Raw genomic sequence first — 24,954 nt, forward strand, 5'->3', positions numbered from 1 at the left:
GCCTGCTTGATCTCTTGAGGGTTTGTTTCAATGGCAGATTTCAGGCTCAGATCAAATTTGCCCTTGAATGTAAATGCAGTTCACCATCTGCCTGCACATCTCAGTTTTATTTATCTGAGTTCTGGTGGTGCAGCTCATTGTTTCAGAGGAGTTAAAACAGCACCTGAATGCATCTCAGTTGTGCATTTCTTCTGGTCGCCAAGGAAACCATCCCAGGATTCCTGGCACTGGACTTCATCTCACTCAGTAATGGAAGCACCACAGGTATTGGCCAGTCAGGCACCTCCCAGGGTGCTATTTTGGGAAGTCAGTGCATCAGATTCTCCTCTCCCAGCACCTCTGAGGCTGTGTGAGGGTTTGCAGCATGCCTTTGTCTCCACAGGGATCGACTCTCTGGCAGTTTCTATGGCAGAGAGCCATCCTAGAGGTGAGACTGTTAAACACTGCTCTCGAGGTACAAAAAAGCCTTCAAAGCACTATGATAAAACTGTCGATAACTTTCCTAAAGTCTGGGGTGAGGGCTAAAAATTATCAGGGGGAAGAAGGTGGTACCTTTTATTTCAGAAGGACACTCTCTTCATGTACCAAAACTGCACAGAAGTGTTTACATTCACACAAAAAATAATAATTGCACAGTTGTAGTGGATTTGTAATTTAGTCATTAAATGTCCTGAAGAAGATGACTGATATCTCCAGCCGTGGGAATGGCAGAGCATGGTGATTGTTGTTCTGGGGTCACCTGTGAGTGCTACAGGCAGTCACCCAGACTGAGGGTGATGGTACCCCTGCAGCTGCCTGGTCCCAAATGGAGATTGTCCAAAGGCATCCAGAGGGCTCAAGTGCTTTATTTCCATGAAGGGGAAGGTGAAGCTTTGGGTGTTTCTGGGGATGTTCATAGGAAATGACAGAAGCTGGAAGGAGATCACCTGAATGCTAAGGGGGGAAAACTGGACAGGATAATGAGGAAGACAGATGCTAGGAAGAGAAGAAAAGCTGTGATGCACAGCTGAAATGGATACATAAAACAGGGACTGGTCACCTGTGGGGTGGCAAGGAAAGAACTATAAGAAACTTCACTCCAAGAAATTGTCAGAAAGCATTTGGACAATTGGGAAACCAAGAACAGGGAATTTATGGTAAGAAATGGATGGTCCTGCACTGTCACAGGGCTGCACGGTGTTTCACTTTGTGAGGGGAAATGCTGAGGTAACTCAGAGGAAACAGCAAGAACTTCAGAGTTGAGGAATGGAATTCCCTGGCATCTCCTGTAGGACATGGAACAAACATTTTGGGGGGAAAGTTGAGGAGTTTTATTTCCACCGGACTGTGGGAATAAAAACTGGGCTAATCTCTGGGGGACATAGAGGGCACATTTTTGGCGGGAAAACCTGAGGGCACCTCTAGGGGAGACGGTCCTGGGAGAAGGTGGGAAAAGTCTGAGGGCATTTGGGGAGGAGTGGCAGAGAAAATGTTGTGACCAAAACCTGAAGTAATTTTTACCTGAGAACATTTTTCAGGTAAAATCTCATGTAATCAGCAGATGAGTTAATGAATATTTTGGAGGCAAAATCTGAGGTAATTTGTATGGGACAAATAGGGAACTTTTGTGAGGGAAAAACTGAGGGGAATCAGAAGGGGGGAAAAGGGACATTTTGGAGATAAAACCTGAGCTAATTATTAGGCGGCATTTTGAGGCTTAAATCAGAAGTAATGTATAGATGCAGATGGGGACATTATGAAGGGAAAATCTGAGGTAATCTCAATGGAATAGAACATTTTGACTGAAAAATCTGAGGTAATCAGTAAGGAGCAGAATGAACACGGAGGGAGAGACGGGTGATGCTGAGAGGGTGTGAGTGTCACTGAGGGGACACATGTCCCTGAGCGAGCGGCGGGTGCCGCACGTATCCCTGAGGGCACAACAGGTCCCTGAAGGAATGGCCGATTCCCCGTGTGCTGCCGAGGGGACACGAGAGTCCCTGACGCGATGCCACTTGTGTTGCCGATGGCACGCCAGGGCGGCTTTTCCCGCCCGGGTGCGGCGGCCTCGCCCCTCAGGCCCCTCAGCCGCTGCCCCGGGAACTCGAAGCCGCTGTGTCCGTCCCTCCGGGCGAGGCGCCGGGCGGCTTCCAGGCCGCTCCGGGACTGGCCCTGGGGCAGCCCTGCGGTGAGGAGACGCGGAGGAGCAGCGGCCGGGACAGGGCCACGCCGGGCTGCAGGTGACGAGGACAAAGGATGAGGTAAGTCACGGGGGACAGCAAGAACTCGATGGGAGAGGGATGCGGGAATTGCGTGGCGTCACCTGTGGGGCACGCAATGAGCATTTTGGGGTGAAATTGGGAAGAGTGGGAATAAAAACTGTGGAAATCTGTGGCCTTTATGTAGGGGACATTTTTGGCGGGAAAAGCTGAGGTGATCTCTAGGGGAGAAAGATGTTTTTGGGGGAAAAGTCTGAGGTAATCTGGGGAGGATGGGCAAAGAAAACTTTGGCTATGAATAAAATATTTAATAAAATACATTATAAACAAAATATTACACAAATATTATTTAATAATAAATATTAAAGAGTATTTGTTAAGATTTCAAGTATTTATCGCTTGTTGCATTAAATGTATTAATATTTATTATTTTTAATAATAAATATTGAGACTTTTAAATACAAAATTAAATATGAAATTAAAACCTGAGGTAATTTTAAAAGGCCACAAGGAACGTTTTGGGGATAAAATGTAAGGTAATCTGCAAGAGACTGAATGAATATTTTGGAAGCAAAATCTGAGGTAATCTCTAAGGAGCAGAATTAACTCTGAGGGGGAGGAGGGTTCCCCAGGTGATGCTGAGAGGGTGTGAGGGTCACTGAGGGAATATGAGTGTCACCAGGGGGACATGTGTCCCTGAGCAAGTGGCAGGTGTCCCATGTGCCACCGAGGACATAATAGGTCACTGAGGTCACTGAAGGAATGGCCAATTCCCCATGTGCTGCTGAGGGGACCTGAGTGTCACTGGGGGGATGCAGATGTGAAGCCCAAATCTGGGCAAGAAAGTAAAACTCTACAGTCAGATGGCTCCAGAGCAGGTGTTGGTTTATTTGGGGGTGGGAGTGAGGTGGAGCTCTGAGCCAAACCTCACTCAATCTTCTTTAGCCTCCAGCTACATTTTAAAAGTCCCCCCAGATAATGGCACAGTTACATCGTACCATTACAGTACTCGTATTTGTATAAAGCTGTGAAATGGTTTTATAAGGGTTTGTTGATTTTGTGCATGCCACGGTTCCTTCTGCGCTGGTCGTCAGTCTTCTGGTGGGCTTGTGATGCAAAGTAGTCTTCCTCACCTTTGAATTTTTTACCTCTATCTTCAGCGCATGCCTTGCTCTTCTTGTTTATTAAGTCTGAGTTGTTTTTAGCTAATTTTGCAGTTTGCAAGTTCCACTAAAACTTGGCATTTTGTTCTTGATGGTGCTTGTTATTTTCCTGGCTTTGCTGTCTTGCTTGTTTTACCTGCCCATCTTGTTACAATGGTACCTGTTACAATTGCTTGTTACAATTACTCAGTACAATATTACTTGTGACCTTTTGTTACATCCCACTCTGGACTCAGATGGCACTTTTGTGTTCCTCTGAGGGGGAATATGAGGGTCATTTGAGGGGAGGCAGGTACCCCGTGTTCCTCTGGGGGACATGAGGGTCTCTGAAGGAGTGGTGTGTGTCCTGGGTGTTGCTGAGGGGACACACAGGTCATTTGAGGGGATGCGGGTGCCTCGAGTGTCGCTGAGGAAGCGTGCGGGGCTCTGAGAGGCACATGGCGTTCCGTGCTCGTGTCACTGAGGCGGTGGCAGATGCCCTGAGTGCCACTGACGGGGAGGGATGCGGCTTTGCCGTGGCTCGGTGCTGGGGATGCGGGCGTGCCCTGAGAGACACGGGAGGGCCGGGGCCGCCGCTCCCGACTGGCAACGCAGGGGGACGAGTTCCGCCCCGGAGCGGAAACTTCACTTGAAACTTAAGTGCACTTTTAAAGTAATTTGGAAGGGCCAGAAAGAAACAGTTTTGGGCTGAAATCTCAGGTAATCTGCAAGGGACTGGATGAAAGTAAAATCTAAAGTAATCTCTATGGTACTGAGCATTTTGGAAGAATGTACAGAACAGATTTTGGAGCAAAATCTCAGCTAATCTGTAGGAGATACTTTGAAGGGAAAATATGAAGATGTGTGTGTGGGAGAAAACAAACATTTTTGGGCTAAAATCTTAGGTTATGTATAGGACACAGCTTGGGAACATTTTGGAGGGAAAATCAGAGGCAGCCTTTTGAGCAGTCCAAAGTCTCTTTCTTGTCACACAACCTGAGGTAACTTACATGAAAGAAATCAGGGCTTTTTTATTGGGTGAATTTGAGGTAATGAAAAATGTGCACATCTGGGGAGAATCTGTTGTCATGCAGCAGTCAGAGACAGCATCTTTGACAGAAAATCTGAGATGATTTAGAAGGGAATGAGGTGACATTTTTAGCTGAAAACCTGGGATATTTTAGAAGGGTATTGCCATAGACAAAGTGGGAGCTGAAGACAAAATCTGTTAGAAAAGCCCTCCTGATGAGTCATGGGGTGCAAAAATGACCCTCTTGCTTTATAAACATCTCAGAGAGGAACCTGGGTGTGGCATAATCTCATGGTATCCCAAGATTTGTCATAGGATAATGGGAAAAAGAAAGATGTAACTGGAACTTTCGAGAATTTTCTCCTTCACGATAAAGGAATGTAAATGACATACGTTGATAAAACTTCCCTGATTTATTATGGTAACACATACACAAAACTAATCAGAATTATTTACTACACAATATAGACTCTATAAACACCACTGCAGTATAATGCGGTTTCTAACCAACAGTGATTATAATAAATGTAGGAAGAAGAAAAATTCAACAAAACATATTATAACATACCAGTGGCAAAAATAAAATGGAGGAAAATGTTATTTCCTTATAACTGAGATGGATCTGATGGGAAATGAAAATCAGGCATGAATACTTAATCAAATCATTCCAAGAAGGAATCGGATACAAGATTTACAGTTAATATTTGGGAGAGGTTGGCTCAAGGCTCAGACTGTGGTTATCTTGTGTGGCGGTTCCCTTGGGGACTTGGAGCTTCTCAGGCCTGAGTGTGTCATCATCCATTGGCAGAAGACATGGGACGGTGGGGCAAGGGCAAGGAAGAGGAGCAGCGGCTTCGAGCTCAAGAGTGGAATGGCAAGGTAAGAGCAGCAGCTTGGTGCTGAAGTTGGACACTTTTGGGCAGCTGGAGGGTCTGTGGGTGGTTGCTCAGGGGCTCTTGGGTGGCAGTTCCCTTGGGCAGCTGGTGATTCTCTGGCCTGAGTGTGTCGTCATCCATTGGCAGAAGCCGTGGGACGACGAGGCAAGTGCGGCAGCGGCTTCGAGCTCAAGAGCGGAACGGCGAGGCAAGAGCGAGCTTGGAGCTGAAGAGGGGGCACGAGAGGCCCTCTGGGCAAAGCGCCAGGGCACCTTCAGGGTGCCGCGGCTGGCTTTGCGCTGAGCCACCTGCCTGTGTGCAGGGCTGGGTCTTTGCTGCGCTTGGCCTTTTGCCATTGTGCTCCTTTGGCTGCCCGGAGAGAGGGGCAACCCTGTAAGGAGGGTGAGAGCCCCTGTCTCCGCACCTGAGGGGGGAAATGGAGCTCTCCCAGCCCCCAGCCCAGCCGCCCTGTAAGCAGGGCAGGGCTTTCCCCCAGCCCCGGCAGCTTTCTGCCTGCTGCTGGCCCCTGGCCAATGGGACCCCCTGTACCCGGGGCGCGTCACAGCCTTTGGCCCTGTGCCAGCCCTGAAGCACTTCGGCGCCTCAAGGGCCCTGGGCCCTCCGTGGCGTGCAGTGCTGATGCCTAGAGAGGCTCCCTAGAACAGAGGCTAGGCAGCGTTAAAGGAATAAAGTGGATGTTTCTGAAAAAGGCCTTCAAATGATGCACCTTGGCATATGAAGGCCACAGTTCTATGCTAATGCAGTAGAGCATCTGGAAAATAGGAAAGCCAAAACTTAAGGCATCAGTGCCGGGGCAGGTCTGACGCTTTCCTCTGCCACTTAGTGGTAGGAATGGCTCCCTTGAGCGGGTTGGCTGCACGGAACTTACTCCCTCTTCTGGGACTGTCTTGCCCTCACCTCCCCTCCCCAGTCTCCCCCTCCTCTCCCCTGTCTTCCCCTTAGCTGGTGTGTGTGAGCAAGTGCATTTGTGCTTTAGCCCCCACTTTAGAAATAGAGCAGCGGGGCTTAGACCTCCCAGGAGGGAAAGAGGAGTTCTGTGCAGCCACAGGCAGGGCTCCAAAATGCATGGCTGGAGAAGGTGTCGGGCCTTGACCCTGCTTCCTGAGGACGGCACGAAGCCGCTTAGCTACGGTAGCGTGGGCGCCGGGACCCGCCTGTAGCCAGGGCCTGGGTGTGTGCCTGTGCCGCCGGCGGTGCCGCCGAGCTGCCAGCGTGCCGGCCCCGTACTCGGGGCAGGTGTCAGGACCCTGCGGCGCCCTTTGTCCCCAGGAACAGCCCCAGCTCCCTGTAAGCAGGGCCGGGGAGGCTGATTTAGCCAGGTGACAGGAACGAGCGCTCCCGGGCCCTTGCCAGGGTGCAGCTGGAAGAAGCGCCGTGCCGCAGGGCGCTGCTTTGGGCCGCTGCCACCTCCGTGGCGGCCGTGTTGAAGAGGCTCCCGGGGCTGCTGCAGACGGCTGTGTTGCCATGCTGCTCCGGCCGGCCCCTAAGTGGGGCGCAGGCCCGGAGCCTGTGCTCCGTGCCGCTTCTTGGAGGTGCCGGTCTGCGGGGGACGGCCCCGTAAGTGGGGTTGTGTGCGTCCCCTGGCCTCGGCGGGCGGTCGGAGGGACCCCCTGTAATCAGGCGGGTATCCCTGGCCCCGGCCTTTCAGAGGCGCGGGGCCAGGAGTCACGGAGCCAGGCGTGTGCCCTCCCTGTCCTCGGGGCTGGGCTCCTGGCCCCTGGGGCCCCTGGGCTTTAGGCCTTTAGGCTGGACTGCCCGACTCTAGAGTCCCGTTCCTTTTGCCGTGGGGGAAGGCCGAGCTCTGTGGCTCCCTGGGTGTGGACCGGCCTGTAAGCAGGCTGTGGGTCTGGGAGCCTTCGTGTTCCCTTCAGCTGGCAGCCTGCGCTGGGCGCCTGCCCCGTTAGTGGGGAGCGCCCCGCAAAGGGAGAGAAGGAGCCTCCCTCCGCAGGCCTTAGGGACCAGGGCCGCCCGGTAAGTCGGGGCCAGTGCTCTGCAGTCCTGGGCACTTTGCAGTCCAGGCCGTGGCTTGAGGCCCCTGTAAGCAGGGCTGCAGCCTCTTGGCCGCTGCTTTGGATGCCCAGCTTCATTTGCCCAGAGGGCCTGGCCCCCAGCACGGCGTGGGACTGCGCCGGACGCCGCGATGGTGAGTCAAGCTGAAGTTGGAGGCTTCTGGGCAGTGGGGTCGGGGCGGGGGGGCTCTGTGAGTGGTGGCTTGAGGATCTCGCTTGTGGGGCTGTTGGCTGGCGGTTCCCTTGGGGAGCTGGAGCTTCTCAGGCCTGAGTGTGTCATCGTCCTGTGACAGAAGGCTTTGGACCACACTTAAAGTGGCTAATAGCGACTTAATTTTAATTTTTAGCTCACTAAAAGTCTACGTTTTGCCAATTGGTTGCCTTTAAGAACTACTGAAGGTGTATTTTTTGCAGGGAACAGGGTTGTTTTTATTTTGCTTTTTTGCTTTGGTGGGGGCCCTGCAGTTGGTCTAAGTATCCAGCACTCTACACAAAACAAATAAAAATATTGTCTGACGGGATCTTTGTTCCTGCCATAATCATTCAAGGATCATGCCAGCCTTTCCAATCACCATGGTCAGATTTCGATGGACAGGTTCATTAGGACGGGAGAACATGCCTTTGCTGCCAGGCTATGTACAGTTTTTCCCAGGATCTGAATATACATTTTGTGCAAAAAACTGCCGTTTCCAAATGCTCAGTGAAGAAGCTTGAGGCAGTTCACACTTTCTACATGCAGAAAAGTACTCATATTTTGTTTTCTTCCAGTTTTCATCAAGACATCAATGTTTTCTTTCACATGAAGAAGTCTAAGTAGTATCACTGATTTGTGTTTTTTCTGTCTCATTAATTTCTCTTTTCTTGCTGGCTCAAATCTCTCTGTTTTCTTTATGCAGCAGAGTCTCCTCCTCCTGCTTGTGTGTTTGCTCTTATGGTCCTGTTATAAATGCTCAGCTTAAAATTCAGTAGATTTTTTTCCAGGAAGTCTTAGAGGTGAAGTTCTGTGTTCTCAAGTTCAGACACTGAGAATGTGCTGAGTTCTCCTCCTCTAGCTGGTGAGGTGCCCTGGCTGCTAAGTAGAATTGAAGACTAGAGGAACTGGAAATGCAAATGCACTGTGGTTTAAGGTTTGATCAAAGTTAAGCTGTTTAAAGGGAGGCAAAAATGCACTCTCCTCCAAACAAAAGAAGTCTTTCCTCTCCCTTTCTCTCGTTTCCTTTTCAGATACATTTCCTTTCTTTTTGGAAACCTTGTTTGGTAGGGTACAACTCTGTATGGACGCTTTTTGGTTTTTTACACAGAAGTGCTCCAATAACATTTCAAACCTGGATTAATTAAGTCAGAAATAAGGTAAGCTCAGTTCCTTAAAACAATGCCAGGCTTTGTGCCTAAATTAAAAGGGATAAACCTAAATCCCTGTGTTTTTTGTCATCTTTGGCATGGTATATTGAGTTTGCTGCACACAGCATCAGTGCTGCATTATTTAAAGAAGTGCTGTTTTCCACATTTATCAGTGCATGGAAAGTTTTCCATGACACTCTTAGAGTAGAACACAGTGGAAAAGCAAGATGGCTTTTTACATTTGATGTGCCAGGGGCTTGGAAGATGTTACTTGGAATAGGTACAGGTCTTTTTCCCCCTCATCTTGGATCTAGAGTTGAATCTCCAAGCCACCAGATTTTTTTGATTTACAGCTTCCCTGCAAGCTTGACTGGGAAAATGAATTATTAGAGACCTTTAGTGTACAATTAGATCTCAGTGGGATTTAATACAAGCTTCCCATTAATTTTCTCAAGATTAAGGATCTGTTTGAAGAACTCTCAAATTTTGGAGATATTTGTTCTCATCATGTGTGTAGTATGAGACTGTACAGCAGATATAAATAAAATCCTCTTAGAACAGTGGACGTGGAAGCATAATTCAAAAATAGCACAGCACCAAATATTTGCATATGCTAAATGCCAGTTTGAAACATGGAGTGTGTAGGGGAATGATTCATGAGTGTAGCATGAAAATAATGGCTTTATTGCTTGAGAAAATTTCATTAGCTTTAGAAATTGCTTTATTTTCATGAGGCTTCAGTGGATGTAACCCAAGCAGCAAAAAGCATCAGAGGAACTGGCACTATACAATGAAAAATGTCCCCAAGTTTCAGTGCACTCTGTAACACACCAAGACTATTTTTATTAAAACTACATTTTCATCCTAGAGGCCACTTGTTTAAGGATATGACCCAGATAAAAAAAACCCCACACCTGTGACCTCTCTGTGCTGATGTTTAGGTCTGTAGTTTATGTTTGTGCCGTATCACAAGTTAAGTGAGAAGTGGCAGTACTGGTATGAAACCAAACTTGTTTTCAATATTATGTGGAGGTTAGTTGGGATTTGTCTGAGGAGTAGAGGGCTGCAACCAGTTGATAAAACTGTTCGGGTAGATACAGTCCAATTCCATGTAGCTCAAAATGTGATATGGGAGGACAAAACTGAACACTGTCTTCAGCATCCTGGCATCCTGCACCCCTGGGTACTTAGCTATAGGCTCAGGCCTGCTCCAGTTTGCATCCAGCTGCCAGAGTCTTACTTCATGCCATTTGTTTTCACCTTGAAACAAGCTGACAGACTGCAAACATGGTATTTGCAGGGGTAAAGCTGGAGAGATGCTGCTTAGCACAGCTCTAATACCTAGAGGCTCTCCCAAAATGAGGGAAGTTTCAGGCACTACCAAAGCCATATTTGCTGGAGTGTCTTTGTGCTCCCAGCTTGGCACAGAGCAGCATCCCTGAAGGATGCCAGGTCTGGAGCTCTTCCCTGGCTTGCCTGTGCACTGCAAACAAGAGTACAGTGTTTACTTCACTCACTGCTGGTCTCTGTGGGGAGAGTTAAACACAGAAAGTGCCAGAGCTGCTGAATTCCACATAAAACAGCGAGGAAAGGATGGGAGGCTGCAGGGGAACCAGCAGTCGGAAGTGGGATGGTTCGAAGCAGCCCAGATAAAGCTTCCTGAGGTGGAGTCACTCAGAGATACCCAAGGGCAGGGACACCCCACCTCTTCTTCCACAATACATTTTCTGCACTGATGGGCTGGTGAAACCCATTAACTCTTTCAGGCTTAGGAATTTTTCTTACTTTTAAGCCTTCTAAAATCTATGACACATTTCTTACTTAAAAATATTCAGCTATCTTTATTCATTAATTAATGAATCTTGATGAGCACTGTTGGGGGCTGACCTTACAGCACAGAAATCCAAGTTGGTTCTGGTTTGTGTCTAGAAAATCTGTATGTGCCAGACTTCTGTTCCCTTCTTCATTTAGATTATAAATCAGGCAGAAGAGGCAAGAAAAGTCGCTCTGAACTGCACGAGCCTTTTAAAGTGGATTCTGTTCTGGTTTATGATAATTTAATATTCTTTGGGAACTGAATTTGAATTTGGGTCAAAAATTTGCCTTTGGGTCCTATTTTTGCCAGGGTATTTATGTCCAGTTGGCACCCATTAAAATTATTAGTCTTGCAATGCAAAGGGAAGCAGAGAAAGAAAAATTAATTAGTTTCACTTCAGACTCTTTCATTTCCTGGCCTGATGTACAGAGTTAAGGTACTGAATGAGTCTACCCACCCCAGTTGTTTCTCACTTCAGTGGCAGGAAAAGAAAATCAGTGGTTTAGGCTGGAAAAGAAGACAATATTTTGGTGGCTGAATTCTCCATGGGGGTTTTCAAAATTATTCAAAATTATTTCTCCTTGACCAAGCATAGTTACAGAATTTTCTCTTTCAAAGCAAACTTAATTTAATTTTTTTAAAGATTTTTTTCATGTTATTCTCTTCCCCTCTCCCCGCCTATAACAAGGGGTTTGTTATCACTTGCTTAGGCTGGAAACATGACTTACAAATTTGATTTCTTAGACTGATGCTTTCCAAGGATCTGTGTCAACTCTCTTGTCCATTTTTTCAGAGGGGCTCAAAGAGAATTCCATCAAAAATATTCCACAAAAATACCATCATTTGAGCTTTTATTCTGAGTATCTGCTGAACCTCCCACAATGGGATGAGATCAGAATTTCCTCTTTTATCACTTACAGACAAATTCCTGCCAAATAAATGCTCCTAGATCTGGGTGAGTACTCAGGGCCAGCACAGCAATGCAAGGTGTCTCTAATTTTCCTTGTAAACACCTCATCAGATGTTCCAGCAGCTGTCCTGAAATGCCCTGACCACAGAGATAATAGTTTTATCAGAGGGGGGACATGGTTCCATCTGCTTCTCTTAGGCTAATCTACAGAACTGGAAATGCTTCTTTGCTTCCATTTTCCTTTCAGTGACCACCACACCTATTAATGAAATGTACATTTCTGGGCAATTTTCCACATTGTTCAAGGTTAATGGAATAGCAGGAAAACAAACTTACTCCGTTGTATGTCCTACTCTGTACCTGTCCTAAGAGTTATGATAGCAAAGTACTGTTAAAAATTGTGCAACTGTTAAAAATTGTGCAACACTGGACAATGAGAATTTAGAATTTTGTATAGAAAAAGCATAGGGTGGCCAAACAAATCTACCTGTAAAACACTAGATAAGTTACCTGTCAAATTAGGAATTCTTTGTGTCACATGGTTTTCATGTTCTGTTCTGACATCTGTGAATGCAATCTTTGACTACAAAATACCCTCAAACTGCACCAGGGGAGGTCCAGGTTGGACATGAGGGAGATTTTCTTCACTGAAAGGATGGTCAAGCATTGGAATTATGTGGCGGTTTTAGTTTGAACTGGGCAGAAACACTAATTTAGTGTAGTGGTTTTGATTTGCTAATTTGAGTTTCATTGCTAATGCACTAAATAATGTGGTGGGTTTAGCATTGGCTAAAATTACTAGTGTACTTATTCATTTCTTGCTGTGAGATACGGATTAGGAGGAGGGCCAAACAGTATAAAAACTTAAAAGGTATGAAGAGAACTTTATTAACAGAACTACAAGAATTATAAGGATCAGAATAAAACTTTTAGAACACTTTTCCTCCCCTTTCCTGACTTTTTTTTTCTAACTGGCACTGTAGAGATAAAACTTTTAAATCAGTTACTAACTTTACAATAGTCTTTTATTAGTTCTTGTAGGGAGAGGAGTTTTCTTTTGCTATGTTATGGAGACTTCTCTACAAGGAACGGTATTTTTGTGGCTTTTAATTTCCACAAATAGTAGCTGCTCGGGGTAAGATTTGCAATGGTGAAATTCCTTCTATTTTCACAGCTTTCCTATAGCTGTGTTCATGGGTCATGTCAACTTCTAGGGTATTATTTTAAGGATGAGCTGTTCAAAAGGAAAGGTTCTCTTCATCTATCTCTGCGATCATCTTAATTTCTAAGAAAAAGAGTTTTCTTTTTTTCTTCCGAAAAAGAAAGAAGGGCAAAGGGTCTTCATCACTCTTATCTTTCTGTTCAAGCTTTTTATGGGATCACAGCTCCTTCTGTATTTACTTTATCATGGATGCCTCTGCTCACACCTACAGTTTGAACACTCCATCCCTTTATATTTTCTCATGAATTAAACGAGATATCTTAGTGTATCATAGTCCATCTATATGGCTTTATCAAAAGAACTTTCAGCCCTAATACTAGCGCATTTCCTCATTTTCTTTCTATCTGGGACTAGACATTTTCTTTATCGACTTCGGTGTCTTCACTTTGTGTTTTTCATTTCTTTGAAAGAGGATCAAGGTCTGTAGGTCTCCTTTGTTCAATGGAAGGGTTAGTATCTTGTCCAGGCCTGCAGATGGTCGTGGGCAGTGGCCGAAGCAGTCACCGTGATGGATTCCGGGCCGGGCCAGGCCCTCCACTCTGCCCGGCAGCCTCTGGGGAGGGGGGGCCTGGCCCGGCCCGGAGCCACTCCCGGGGCCCAGCGGAGCCCGGCTCGGCGCGGGCCGATGGCGCGGGCAGAGCTCGGTGTTAGCAAGATGTTATCAGCTGCGAACTGGCCCAGCTTCGGCCGGGGCCCTGCGGCCTCCCGTCCCCCGCCCAGCCACCGCTGGGGCCCGGCCCGGCCCCGCCAGGCCGCGGGGGCTGAGGCCGAGCGGGGCCCCAGCAGCGAGCTCAGAGCCTTTTCAAGGCCGGAAGAAAGGGAGGGATTGCCCGGCCTTGCCTGTTCTTAAAATGTAGAATTCACAGAGGCGGACCCAGCTTCTAAGTGGTTTAATAGGATGCCAATTCTCAGAGCTAGCCAGCTATTGGTCTTTTCCAGGCACAGAGGAAGCTCTTAGCCGCTTCTCTCAGAAACATGGTTTCTGTAGGTGGTTTCTTCCTTCTTTACCAGGTATCAATCAATACAAAACCAGCACAAAGGGACTGCTCAAGGAATTGGTGGAGTCACCTCCCTGAAAGGGTGTAAGAAACCAGTGGATGTGGCACTCATTGCTCTGGTTTGATGTGATGGTCTTTGGTCAAAGGTTGGACTTGATGATCTTGGAGATCTTTTTCTACCTTAATTATTCTGTGGTGCGTGGTCTTCCTGCTCTCAGTGTTAATTACTGTTCATTAATGTCCCTTTTGAAATATTGCTGACTTTTGAACCAAAGGAAACCACTTACTCTATTAAGATTTAAGGTTCTAAAGTAGACCCAGCCCCTTGCTTCGAAGAAGTGTCTTTGAGTGTGTTTGATGACATCAACTATCCCCAAATTAGTGTAATTTCAGTGAAAATATGGCTTTCCAGATTCCTGTGAATTTTTTGTTCTACATACAGCTATTTTTTCACCAGTTATTCACCAAACTCAATGGTCATGGTAAAATATTTACACATTTGTCATCACTGAAGTTGAAGAGTCCAACACTATATTTACTACTGTTTTTTCCTGCCACAGTTTTCTGATGTAATATCTGGTCACACCTTTATCACTTCCTGTCCCACTGTTATCTCCTTGGAATGTCTATAGGAAAAGAGTCTGACAAACCCTTAACAAAGTCTATTTTTGTGGGCATAGAATACACACTGATGGAGAAAGAATGCTGCACACAGTGAGACATTGCAGCCATATTAAGGGGAAATAAAACATATTTAAGATTATTTTCTATCTTCTTCAATGTTGCTTTGAAGAGACCATTTTCCAAGGCAGGAAACTGCTACAGAGAATGGATTTTGCTGTGAAAATTTGGGCAGGTGCATAACCTATATTTATCTATGATTCACTATTTTCTGGTAATGTCCTGAGGCATTTTTGTGATTGATCACTTTTTTCTCCATTTTTGTGAAGCATCCAGAGAGTTCTGATATTGGAAAAATAATTTGGATGTTATGGGCCACAATTATGCCCCATTATGGGCTGTGCTCCATAATGGAGATTAATCTGCAGTGGGAGGATGCCTGGTGTGAGCTCATTAGATTCTCTCTGCTAGCTGTGAATGGAATTCAAATAAAAATAGCAATAACTCTCCACTCTCTTCCAGTCCATTTCAGTGCTCACTGAGTAGCTCTCTAGGAATATCTGCATTTCCTTGGGTTTCACTATGTTAAAGAAGCATTAAATCAGGGGGTTTTGATGGTTGCATATGAAATGGGACTGACAGAAAGGACAGGTAAAATACAAAAATAGAAGAATTATGAATATGACAACAGCTCTCACAGTTCTGCATTTCCTTTGCTTTTGCTTGATTATCTGTTCTGTTAAAAGTGGATTTTATGCAGAATGAAACTGGGGGGAGGTGAATCCAACTTTTCAAATGTTGTGAGGATAAAAAAATCACGTATCCAACTTTAGGAAACAGGACTTGGTTAGTCATGCCTTATGCTGTACCCACTGAAATATTCTCTGCTTCCGTCTATTTGAAAAATGTAGATAAACTACCCGTCAACACCCAGAAATCCCAGTAAGTCTTCAGGTGATGTCATCCTTTTACAAACTAAGTAAGGGAATCTAAAAATGCAGTATCAGCAGTATTATTTTGGATATTAAACTTGCAGCTGGGTACAGTCCACTTCACTGCCATGAAATAATTCAAGCTGCTTCCAAACCTATTTATAAGGCAACTGTTTCAGCTATTAAGTGCAACAGTTTTTCATTGCTTATTTCATCTGGAATTACTGTGTTTAAAAAAAACCCAAAAACCCTAAAAATCCACTAAGCTATTCCCTTAAAGCATTGCTCTTCTGCTTTCTTTGGTTTTATAAAAGATTGCTGTTGTAAGAGACACCAGGTTCAAAAAGGCAAAGAGATTGTTTTTCATCAGCATCGTGACAGTTGTTAGGAAAAAGAAAAAAATCCAGAGGGGAGATTTATGGACAAGAAGAAAAGGCCAATTTTATCAGTGAATTTTGTTTACAGGCTGATAAACAGAGCTGCTATCTGGCCACTGGAATCTCTGCCTGGGTTTGGTGGAGATTGAGCACATTTCCAGTGCCTGCTGCAGATCCTGGAGGGGCTGCACGTAAGCAGGGTCACGTACACAGGGAACACTCCTGCTTTTCCCTCAGCCACGGAGCCTGAGGCTGGCACAGAGCTTTGCAGTAAGAAAGCAAACTCCAAGGCTGCAAACTGCATCAGCTCTGGCTCTTTCAACACACCTCATCTGACACTGTAACATAATTCCTCTTCCATTGTGGAGTACCACACAGCTTTTAAAAATATTAAGAAAATTATTCAGAGCCCTTGGAAAAAACCACTCCCTATGTGTAGCATTGAGCTTCTTTTTGATTTTGTTTTTGTTAGGGTTTTAATGCTTCCCAGCAATGCTCTCTTTTCCAGGTTCAATTAAAAGTTGCACTCAAGTTTGTATCTTAGCTGATTCTCCCACTGTGGTTTTGTTATCTAAGTGCCCTGCACAGCAGCAGAAAAGACAGCAGTGAGTGATATATTCCAGGTGTGCTCTCTGGTTAAGAATAAATGGGAATCTGGTCAGTGTAGAGGAACTGTTCCTTTTCAGGATTTTAATTGAAACGTGTTAAATAAGCACAAAATTAACTGGGAAAAATAGGATCTGGGATACACCTTTTTAGGTACCCTCTGAGACTTTAATATAATGTGGCTGTAGAAAAGCATTTTAAAGTGTTTTTCACTTGGAAAGCCTTTGCATCATCAAGCATTGAGAGATAAACCAGCAGCAACAGGAAAATGTAGTGTCAACAGCAGCCACTTGCAACATTTTCACTTACATTAGGATGGTACTCAGTGCATACTTGGTGTCACTGGTTAACATCACTCTGTGCTTCATGGTATATATTTTTTCTGTCTTTTTTATCTTGTGTTTTGCTGGGCCTAATGAGAGCCATGTCTTTTGAGTTAGTGTGCAAGTAGTGTTTACAGTGGTGCAAGAAATCCTTAATCCTTATTTTTTACCAAGTTTTTTTTTTTAACCCTGTTCACTGAGACACCTTACTGATCCCTTCAAATGAAGTTTTTTCTCAGCCTTTTTTTCCCCTCACATTTAACAATGCATATACATATTTAGAAATACCTAAATATATACATACATGGATACAAAAATTCACCAAAAGAAGCTGTGGAAGGGCCATGGCTGTGGGTGATTCATGCCCAAAACCTGAGCTCTTGGAGCAGCTGCAGCTTTCTTTTCTGGATATAAAAGGCAGGACCGCCCAATACTACTGTAATTCACTGTAATTAACAGAAGGTGATGGCTGCTGTGGTTGGGGGAGGGTGGGAGTGAACCTATGTCTCATGGTTTGGAGACTCTGTAGAGCACTAAACTGGGGTGTAATTCCTGAATATATTTTATATTTAGCCTCTTGTCCTTTATCATTCAGCACCCATAAATCCCATTATTTTCTCTCTAGTTACCTCAGGGAACTCCATTAACTTAAGACATAATGCATTAAACTTCAGTAATCTTAGAAAATGTGTCATCTTGGATGGAATAACACCATCTCACCAATTACCACTTCCATGGTATTCCCTTCTAATCTTGCACCTGATCATGAAAGCATCACTGAAGAAGCAAGTGAATCAAGAGCACTCACATCCATACCTGCTTTGTGTGAAGTGTGTAAAAAAAGTATCAAAAACGTTTAAATTCCTGTGATATTTATCTTTCTCCTTCTGTGTTCTTTTCCTTCTCTAAAGGGTTAACTCACAGTTGTACTTAAGTTTGAGCTCAGATTTGAAATTCAGAATATTCCCATTACTGAGAAAAGTCTGTATTTACTAAATTGAAGCTTGAATGACAAGAATTTTATGATGTCATTATCCTAAAATGCATCAACAGCAATGTCCACTGTGCATTAAACACCTACAGAGAATTAGGATGTGTGAACTTTTTATGAAATAGTTTGATCAACAACTAAATAATGTCCTTTGTTTGCTTCATTAATGGTTTTGACAGTGTAACTCTTACTTATTTTTTATCATTTAACAAGAAGTGGCCAAATGTTGGAAATTGTTTTCCCTTTATGTACACACTACCTTGAGACTGTTCTTCACCCTTCATATCTCCTCCTGCTTTTCTTTCCACTGAAATTTATTTCCCACAATTATTATTGCATAAGGAATAATAATCCTTTCTGCTTGTATCTAGAAGTGAAACTAAATATAAAAGCAAGGTTTTAGGTGCTAGTCTTATAGAAAACAGGCGAGTGTGGTGTTTAGGAAGTGCCTTTTTTGGGACTTGAAACAAGAACCCTTTATGTAAGGCACTAAGAAGTTCCCCAATAAAAAGAATCCAAATTAGAGCACTTTGCAGTAGCACAGGAAGAATAACCTTGCAGATAAAAGTGTTGCATGTAAAGAGAATTTGCTGCAGAAATTAAGTGATTATATGTGTTGGGTTGCTGCAGCTGCAATCAACAATTTGCAGAAACCACCAGTGATTGTTTTTGTCCTTGGTTTTCGTTTCGAAGGAGCAGGTGCCTCCTTCAGGTAATGGTGAGGGGCTCTTAAAGGACTGAGTGGAAAGAGTGAGGTTATAGAAGACCCTCAGGTCTCTTCAAGTTAAGCAGACATTCCTGAAGCTTAAAATATCCTTGAAGTGTGCATTTACAATTTTATTTAAAAGTAGAGGCTTCTCGTCAGGAACTCCTTTGGTACAATTAGATGGTCAAACTAATACTATTAATTATTGGTGGTTTGAGACCTGATCAAGAAATTGTCTCAGAGGTAATAAAACCAACAGAATTTTTTAAAATATCTGTTTGGTAGACCAACAACATATGATGGGTGTGTATTTCCCACACCTTAACATATTTTACTTTCCTGAGGAGAGCACAGAGGCAAAATATCTGATTAAAAACAAAGTAACCAAAATAACAAACTCATATTATCTCCCCAAGACACCCCTTAGCCATGAAAACGTGAAGCCTGGTCTGACAAATGTGAAGTCCAGGGCAGGCGTATGGAAGAGAACCAATAGATTTCAGGTCAGATCATTGGAAATGTCACCTGTCTTGACCTTGATTGCAATCATTAATAATTGTTACAAGGCTCATGTTGTTTTTAAGGAATGCAGTAATAAAATTTCAGCTCCCTGGAACTGGAACCAAATATTGCATTTAATGTGGGAAGGCTCTTTCCTTGGAGATTGTGCTGCTTACACAGTAAATCAGGCTTGTCATCCTTGATTTCTGGTTGAAACATGGCTGGAATGTTTAATATTGTTATTAAAAAGAACATAAAAGTAACTTTCTTCTTAGGAAATGAAAAGGGAATTTGTTTATATAAAAGGTTTCCATTTTTTAGTGGAAATAAATTTCTTTTTTGTTGTTACTTTATGTGATCATTATTATGAATATTGTCAATTTTTACAGGTTCAACACCAAAAATGCATTTGAATGGTTGCAGCTTTCAGCTGAGAACAGCACTATGATATGTGACAGCCAGCAGGTACTCTTTCAAACTTACTGTCCTTGCTATACCAGGCCAAATCTCAACTCCAATAAATTCCTTTGAGACCTCCAGAATGCCCATGAATGCTGTTTTACTGAACTAGGATCTTAGAATTTATTTTTAAAGTCTTTTAAAAGTCTTTTTAAACTACCCATATTGGGTAGTTAGGGTGGTAGATGGGTTTGCAGAATACTATATGATGAGGCCTCAGAAAATCTGTATATTCTTTAAGTTCTCCTAGAAATAAAAAGCTTGTACAGAAGGATGTATCTCTACTATAGAATTTGTTACTGGACTTGAAATACCCTAGAAGGGTGATCAATCCCTTACAGCTTCTACATATGCTATTTTCAGTAGGAGGTGTAGATGGGACTCTTTTTCTCTAGGCAAAATGCACCTGTGAATTTTTCTGTTCCTTATCATCACGTCCCAGACCAGAAGTGATTACCTGAATTGTGTAATTCTCCAGCTTTTAAACTGGGTTTTAACTTCCAGTCCCAGCTTGAATTCCATTTTCTCATGCCATGTGCTCACATCCTACAACTCCCTTCCCCAAGAGAGTGGAAAACTGGTGGTCAGAGGCCAAAATTCTCTTTATAACAGAGCATAGGGTTGGATTTCATTTCAGAGGCCTTTCCCAACCTAATTCTGTGATTTTTCCAATCTGATTCTATTATTCTATAACTCATTCAAAAAACGGTTTATGAGGAACAATAAATAGCAATCCAGACTTCTCCAAGGCTGATTCCTCTTGGATCTAAGGAGGCTTATGGCAACAGCCCACACTTCCAAAATAAATGCACCTCTTACTGTGTCTGTCTCCCTCTTCATAATCTTCCTTAGAGAGTTTTTGAAGGAGGATTCTCTTCTGCTTTTGAGAAATTTCTGACAGGTCTTTTCTGAACCCACTCCTTTCTTTGAAACTGGGATTCCTGCTTCCTGAGGCCCATGGATCTGTTCCATATTTCAAGTGCATTTTCAGTCCTGTTCAGGGATCTTCTTTTTTTTGCATCTGTGTCATGTTTTTGTTTGGTTGTTTGCTTTGGGTTGTGGCTTTCAGTTTGGTTTGTTTTTTCCATGCCATAGTAAGACACCACTGTCATTTTTGTAACCTTTATAAATGTTTTCCTTTTATGAATGTTTCCATTTATAAATACCATCTCTGTTGTAGCACAGCGATGTAATTTCCAACTAATCCAAGTCACTGCGTGATCTCCAGACACTTCAGAGATAAACATGAGGCCTTGGGAACTTCTGTTGCAACTCAAAAGTAGCGCAGATGAGTATCAGCATGATCTGAGTGTTGACACAAGGCTTTTTTTTTTTCCTTTAAATGCCCTGGAATGTACTTCTTGAGGGCTTCTTCAACTGAATTATATTAGAGCCTCCCACCTCCACTTTTACTCACTGATAAAAAATTGACTGTTGAGCATTTCTGGGGGGAGATGAAATGGAATTATTACTGATTTATGTGTACTGTCTTCATTTACTTGGCTATGCTAGATTGAAGAGTTGTTTATTGGTCCCTGGGTTCCATTAATCAGCATTCCTCCTTCTCACACCCGTGGAGGGCCCTGTGCCTACAAAGCCCTTGTTTTAAATGTGTGCAACTCAGGGGGCCTCAGGAGAATCATAAAACCATCCTGGTTTGTGATTCTCTCCAGAAGGAAGGCCAAAGTACAACTGTCATTTGTGTCTGAGTAATCAAAAACCAAATAGTAGCATTTTCTGTATTTTTATGGTGGTACCCATCTATATTTATTTTTCCGTACAGATCTTTAGCAATAGTGTTTGCAAATTCAAGGATTCTCTAGTAAACAATAGCACTGACAACATTTTGCCTGTTCCAAATGTACTGGAAGAGGGGAATCTGTCAAGGAAAAACTGTCCTTCAGCTGCAAAGCCATGAGCTTATGACATCAATTTTCAATTGCCAATACATAGATTGGCATGAAAATCATGATCGCACCCCATTTGGTTTTTTTCAGTTTTCCCCTTACCCTGGCTGGGGTGTTCTTGCATAGTGTGGGGGATCAAGATTCACATGGCATAGGGACCTCCTGAGCCTGGTTTGTTCCTACTTTAGAGAAGCCTGTTCAAATCAGCTCAGAGAAATGGCAATCAGGATGAGAGATGCATTGCAGGGGAGTCATTGCTGCTGCCAAAATATTTGCAAGGAGCCAAGAGGAAAACTGGGTGGCAAAGGGCTTCCTCAAGCTGGAGAAAGATGATTTTAACCTCAGATATATTTGTCATGGCTCATAACAGTGGGATCAGTGTTGAGAATCTGCTACTGGCAAGGAGAAGGCAAAGGGATGAGATTTTAATTACAAGCATATTTATTAATGGGTACAGCGACATGATAGGGAGAAAATGAGTTTTCATTTCTAACACAGCTGCATTATTAATCATGAATGATCCTGAGGTTACAAATGGGAATCTGTCTGCAGGCAGAAGGCAGAAGAGATGATTTTTATTAAATATATTGAGCCAATTTCTGTCCCCTGACATAAGCTCACAGATTCCCTGGAACTCCATGGGAGGCCTACACTTGCATTGCAAGGCATAATTTTAATCCATACTCATTAATCATAATTAAGATTTCAGTTCAAGAATGGCCTGAGGAATATGTAGTTGAGATGGGATTAGGGCCAAGGTAATCTGCTTTATCAATATGCTTTTCCTAAGGTGCCTCATAAACTGCCTCCTAATAAAAAATTAAGAGTGTTCAATTTAGTTATTTTCAATCCTGGAAGGATAATAAGAACAGGCTCAACTTCAGTTCCAAAGTATTCAACACCTGCAATTGAAATACACTTAGAAACCTTAAATATGTATACTTTAAAGATTTCATACAGATACAATGCTTTCATCATTTCAAATGAGTACATTTTTGATGATAGGAATGCAACACATCTGAGTCATCTAAGAGATTTCAGACGTAATAGAAGCTCTTCATAAAGTTTCACTAAGGATATCTTAGGAGATGGCTGTGCTGACATATACATATGTTTTGAATATGGTGCTGTTTATGCTCTTTACTACCTTCACAGACTCTTAAATGTAAGACAGAAATATTTAGGATAATTTGTTCTGAAAACTGGAACCAGTTTGAAAGGCTGGACATGAGGAAGAATTCCTTTATTGCAAAGGGGGTTAGCATTGGAAGGAGCTGCCTAGGGAGGTTTGGAGTCCCCATCCCTGGAGGTTTCCAAGGAAAGACTAGATTTGGCATTTAGTGCCATGGTTTAGTGACAAGGTGGGGATTGGTCACAGGTTGGACTCAATTATCTTGGATGTCTTTTCCAAGCTGGATGATTCAGTGAAGACCTGGAAAAGAGCTCCTAAAAATTAAAAAAAGATGAATTCATGACTTGCCACATAAAAATGAGACTGGAATTATTTGATCTAAATTCTCTTTAATGCAAAGGTTTAGATGGGGTTGCAATAAACAGTTAAAAATGGTGGAAGTTTAATTTAATAAACAATATTTTTATTAACAATTTTCATTGAAGAATATTGCACATTGCCACTGAGGCACAGATCTCCAACCTATCCTGACTCAAATCTGACTGATATGTGTCTTACACATAATTAACACCTAAAGAATTATTGAACTATTGTAGAAAGCTTTCCTTTGGAAGCAGGATATGCAGGGACACTTGTGATGTATTTGAATATCATAAAAGTGCCTTCTGATGCTGTAAATATTTATTGTTTAATTACATTGGCTCAGCAAACCTGGGTGTTTAAAGCTGGACAAACTCCTACCTGTGAGGTGAGCAGGGTCCAAGCAATGCAATGGCAGAAGCAAATAAAATTGAAAATGGAAATAAAATGGAAAACGTTCTTTGGAAACAACTAATGGCTAAATGAAGCAAGAGGAGACTTTTCAAAGAAGGGGATGATAAAAAATAAGTGGATGGAGGAAAGAGGCATTTACTGGGTAAGCACGGAGAGGTCCCTGGCCACAAAAACATTAAAAATCACAAAACTCATTGTTATATTCAGCAGGATGGTAAAAACAAGATCACCTAAATTTTTTTTAATCTTGTCCCTTCTTCAAGTTTTCATGCTCATACCTTTACCATTCTGTCTAAAAATCATGGTCACACCCTTTCCATCCCAGTAATAAATTATTACAGTCAAACCAAGGGACTGGATATGACCAGGAAAAAGAAGTGACTGAGCCAATTTATTTTTCAAGTAGTTCATTGCAGAGTGTGGCTGTAGCAGAAAGAAGCAGGAAAATTTCTCAGCTGAAATATTTTTAATAATTCACTGCCATCAGTGCTTCTATTCAAATATCAGTAAACAGGTTTAAAAAAATAGGTAGGGATGATAGGTAATTGTGTGTAGGCCTCATATAATGTGGCAGAGTCATTTTTCCATGCTGCCCCAGAAAATTATGGGATCCAGGCTGAAATCCTTGCTTCCCTAAAGTCAATTCCAAAGCTCCAACTGTAATTCCTGTGTTGTGGAGAGTTATATGAGATCCAGAATTTCCTCAGTGACCAAAAGCCTTAATTTGGACTATTTTGTAAGAATATGAAGCAGCCCAGGAGACATCGGTGCCATTCTTGCAACTCTTCCAACCTAAGGTTGCAGCTTTTATTTTCAACTTCTTTAGGCCTGAATTTTTTAATGCCACATTTGGAGACAGAATCTTTAATCTGTTAGAAATTTTCATTAAAATAAACTGATATTTTTACATGGTTTTCTTTTATTCCTGTGACATGTGTTTTCACTTCCTCTTTGAATTTATACTTCACCCTTTTGAGCAGGATGAATGATTACCCAGAAAATCCTAATTGTATGAAACTTCCCTAATGCAGATGGGAAGCAGACATCCCCTTCAGATTTCAAATACAAACTAGAAATAAATAAATTTAAGTGGAATTATTTCAAGCTATTTCTACTAAAATAAGAAAATCTCTGGCACTGATGGGTCCAAACTGTTGGAGGGCATTTTCTGTGTCTTACATGACCTACTTTCAAACCCACAAACCTTTAAAATGCCAAAATCAGGGACTTTATCTAAATACTTTATACTAGTGAGGCAATGCAAAAGATTAAAACCTCTATTTACACTAAATTATCCCATTGTACAGAATAGACAGAGCATTTAAGGGTATAATTTCTAATAGCTGTTGTTCTTAATCTTTATATATGGGACGCTAGAAAATAATTCTGTAAGACAATTACAATTAATTTGCTGTTGTTGTATGAGACTACAGCTTTTGGACATATCACAAATCATCTGATATTTAGAAAATAATTTGAATTATAATAGCATCAAATGCACAGCAACATCTCTTTTCAGAGCCAGTTTAAGTGAAGTTTTCCCTTCTTTCACCTCTCTTCAGTGTAAAAAGTTAAATTATATCTTCAATTTTGTGGGTTGAGGTTGTGAATAAGAATGTGACTGCTGGTCTGCCTTAAAATTAATATTTTCCAAATTTTCTGTCAAAAATAAGGATCCTTAGAAATGTATTTTTTTCCTGACCCTTCTGTTTAGCTTTCAGCTTTTGCATATAATTAAAAGTCTACTAGCCTCAGATTATTTCTGTATTCAGAATAAACATGAAAGGCAGAATATGGATAGTAATTAGTAATTTTTTTTTTTTATTGTATTGGTCTGCATAACAGTAGTCAGACTATATTCCACTGGAAATGGAATAAAAATATTTTCTTTTAAAATTCAATAATTTTTATTTGTTATTATTTTTATGATAAATAAAGTAGGCAAAATTTCATTAAGAACTTTATTTTTTGCTCAGAGAGCAATGTGCAGACATGATAAAATTAGTGGCAAACATCTTCAATTGCAGATAATCTGTAAGGTCAATGTAAATTACTGGAACTGA

The sequence above is a fragment of the Pseudopodoces humilis genome, chromosome 2 (genome assembly GCF_049639895.1).
Source record: "Pseudopodoces humilis isolate 2021_Gansu_Grassland_sample_001 chromosome 2, ASM4963989v1, whole genome shotgun sequence".
NCBI lineage: Eukaryota > Metazoa > Chordata > Aves > Passeriformes > Paridae > Pseudopodoces > Pseudopodoces humilis.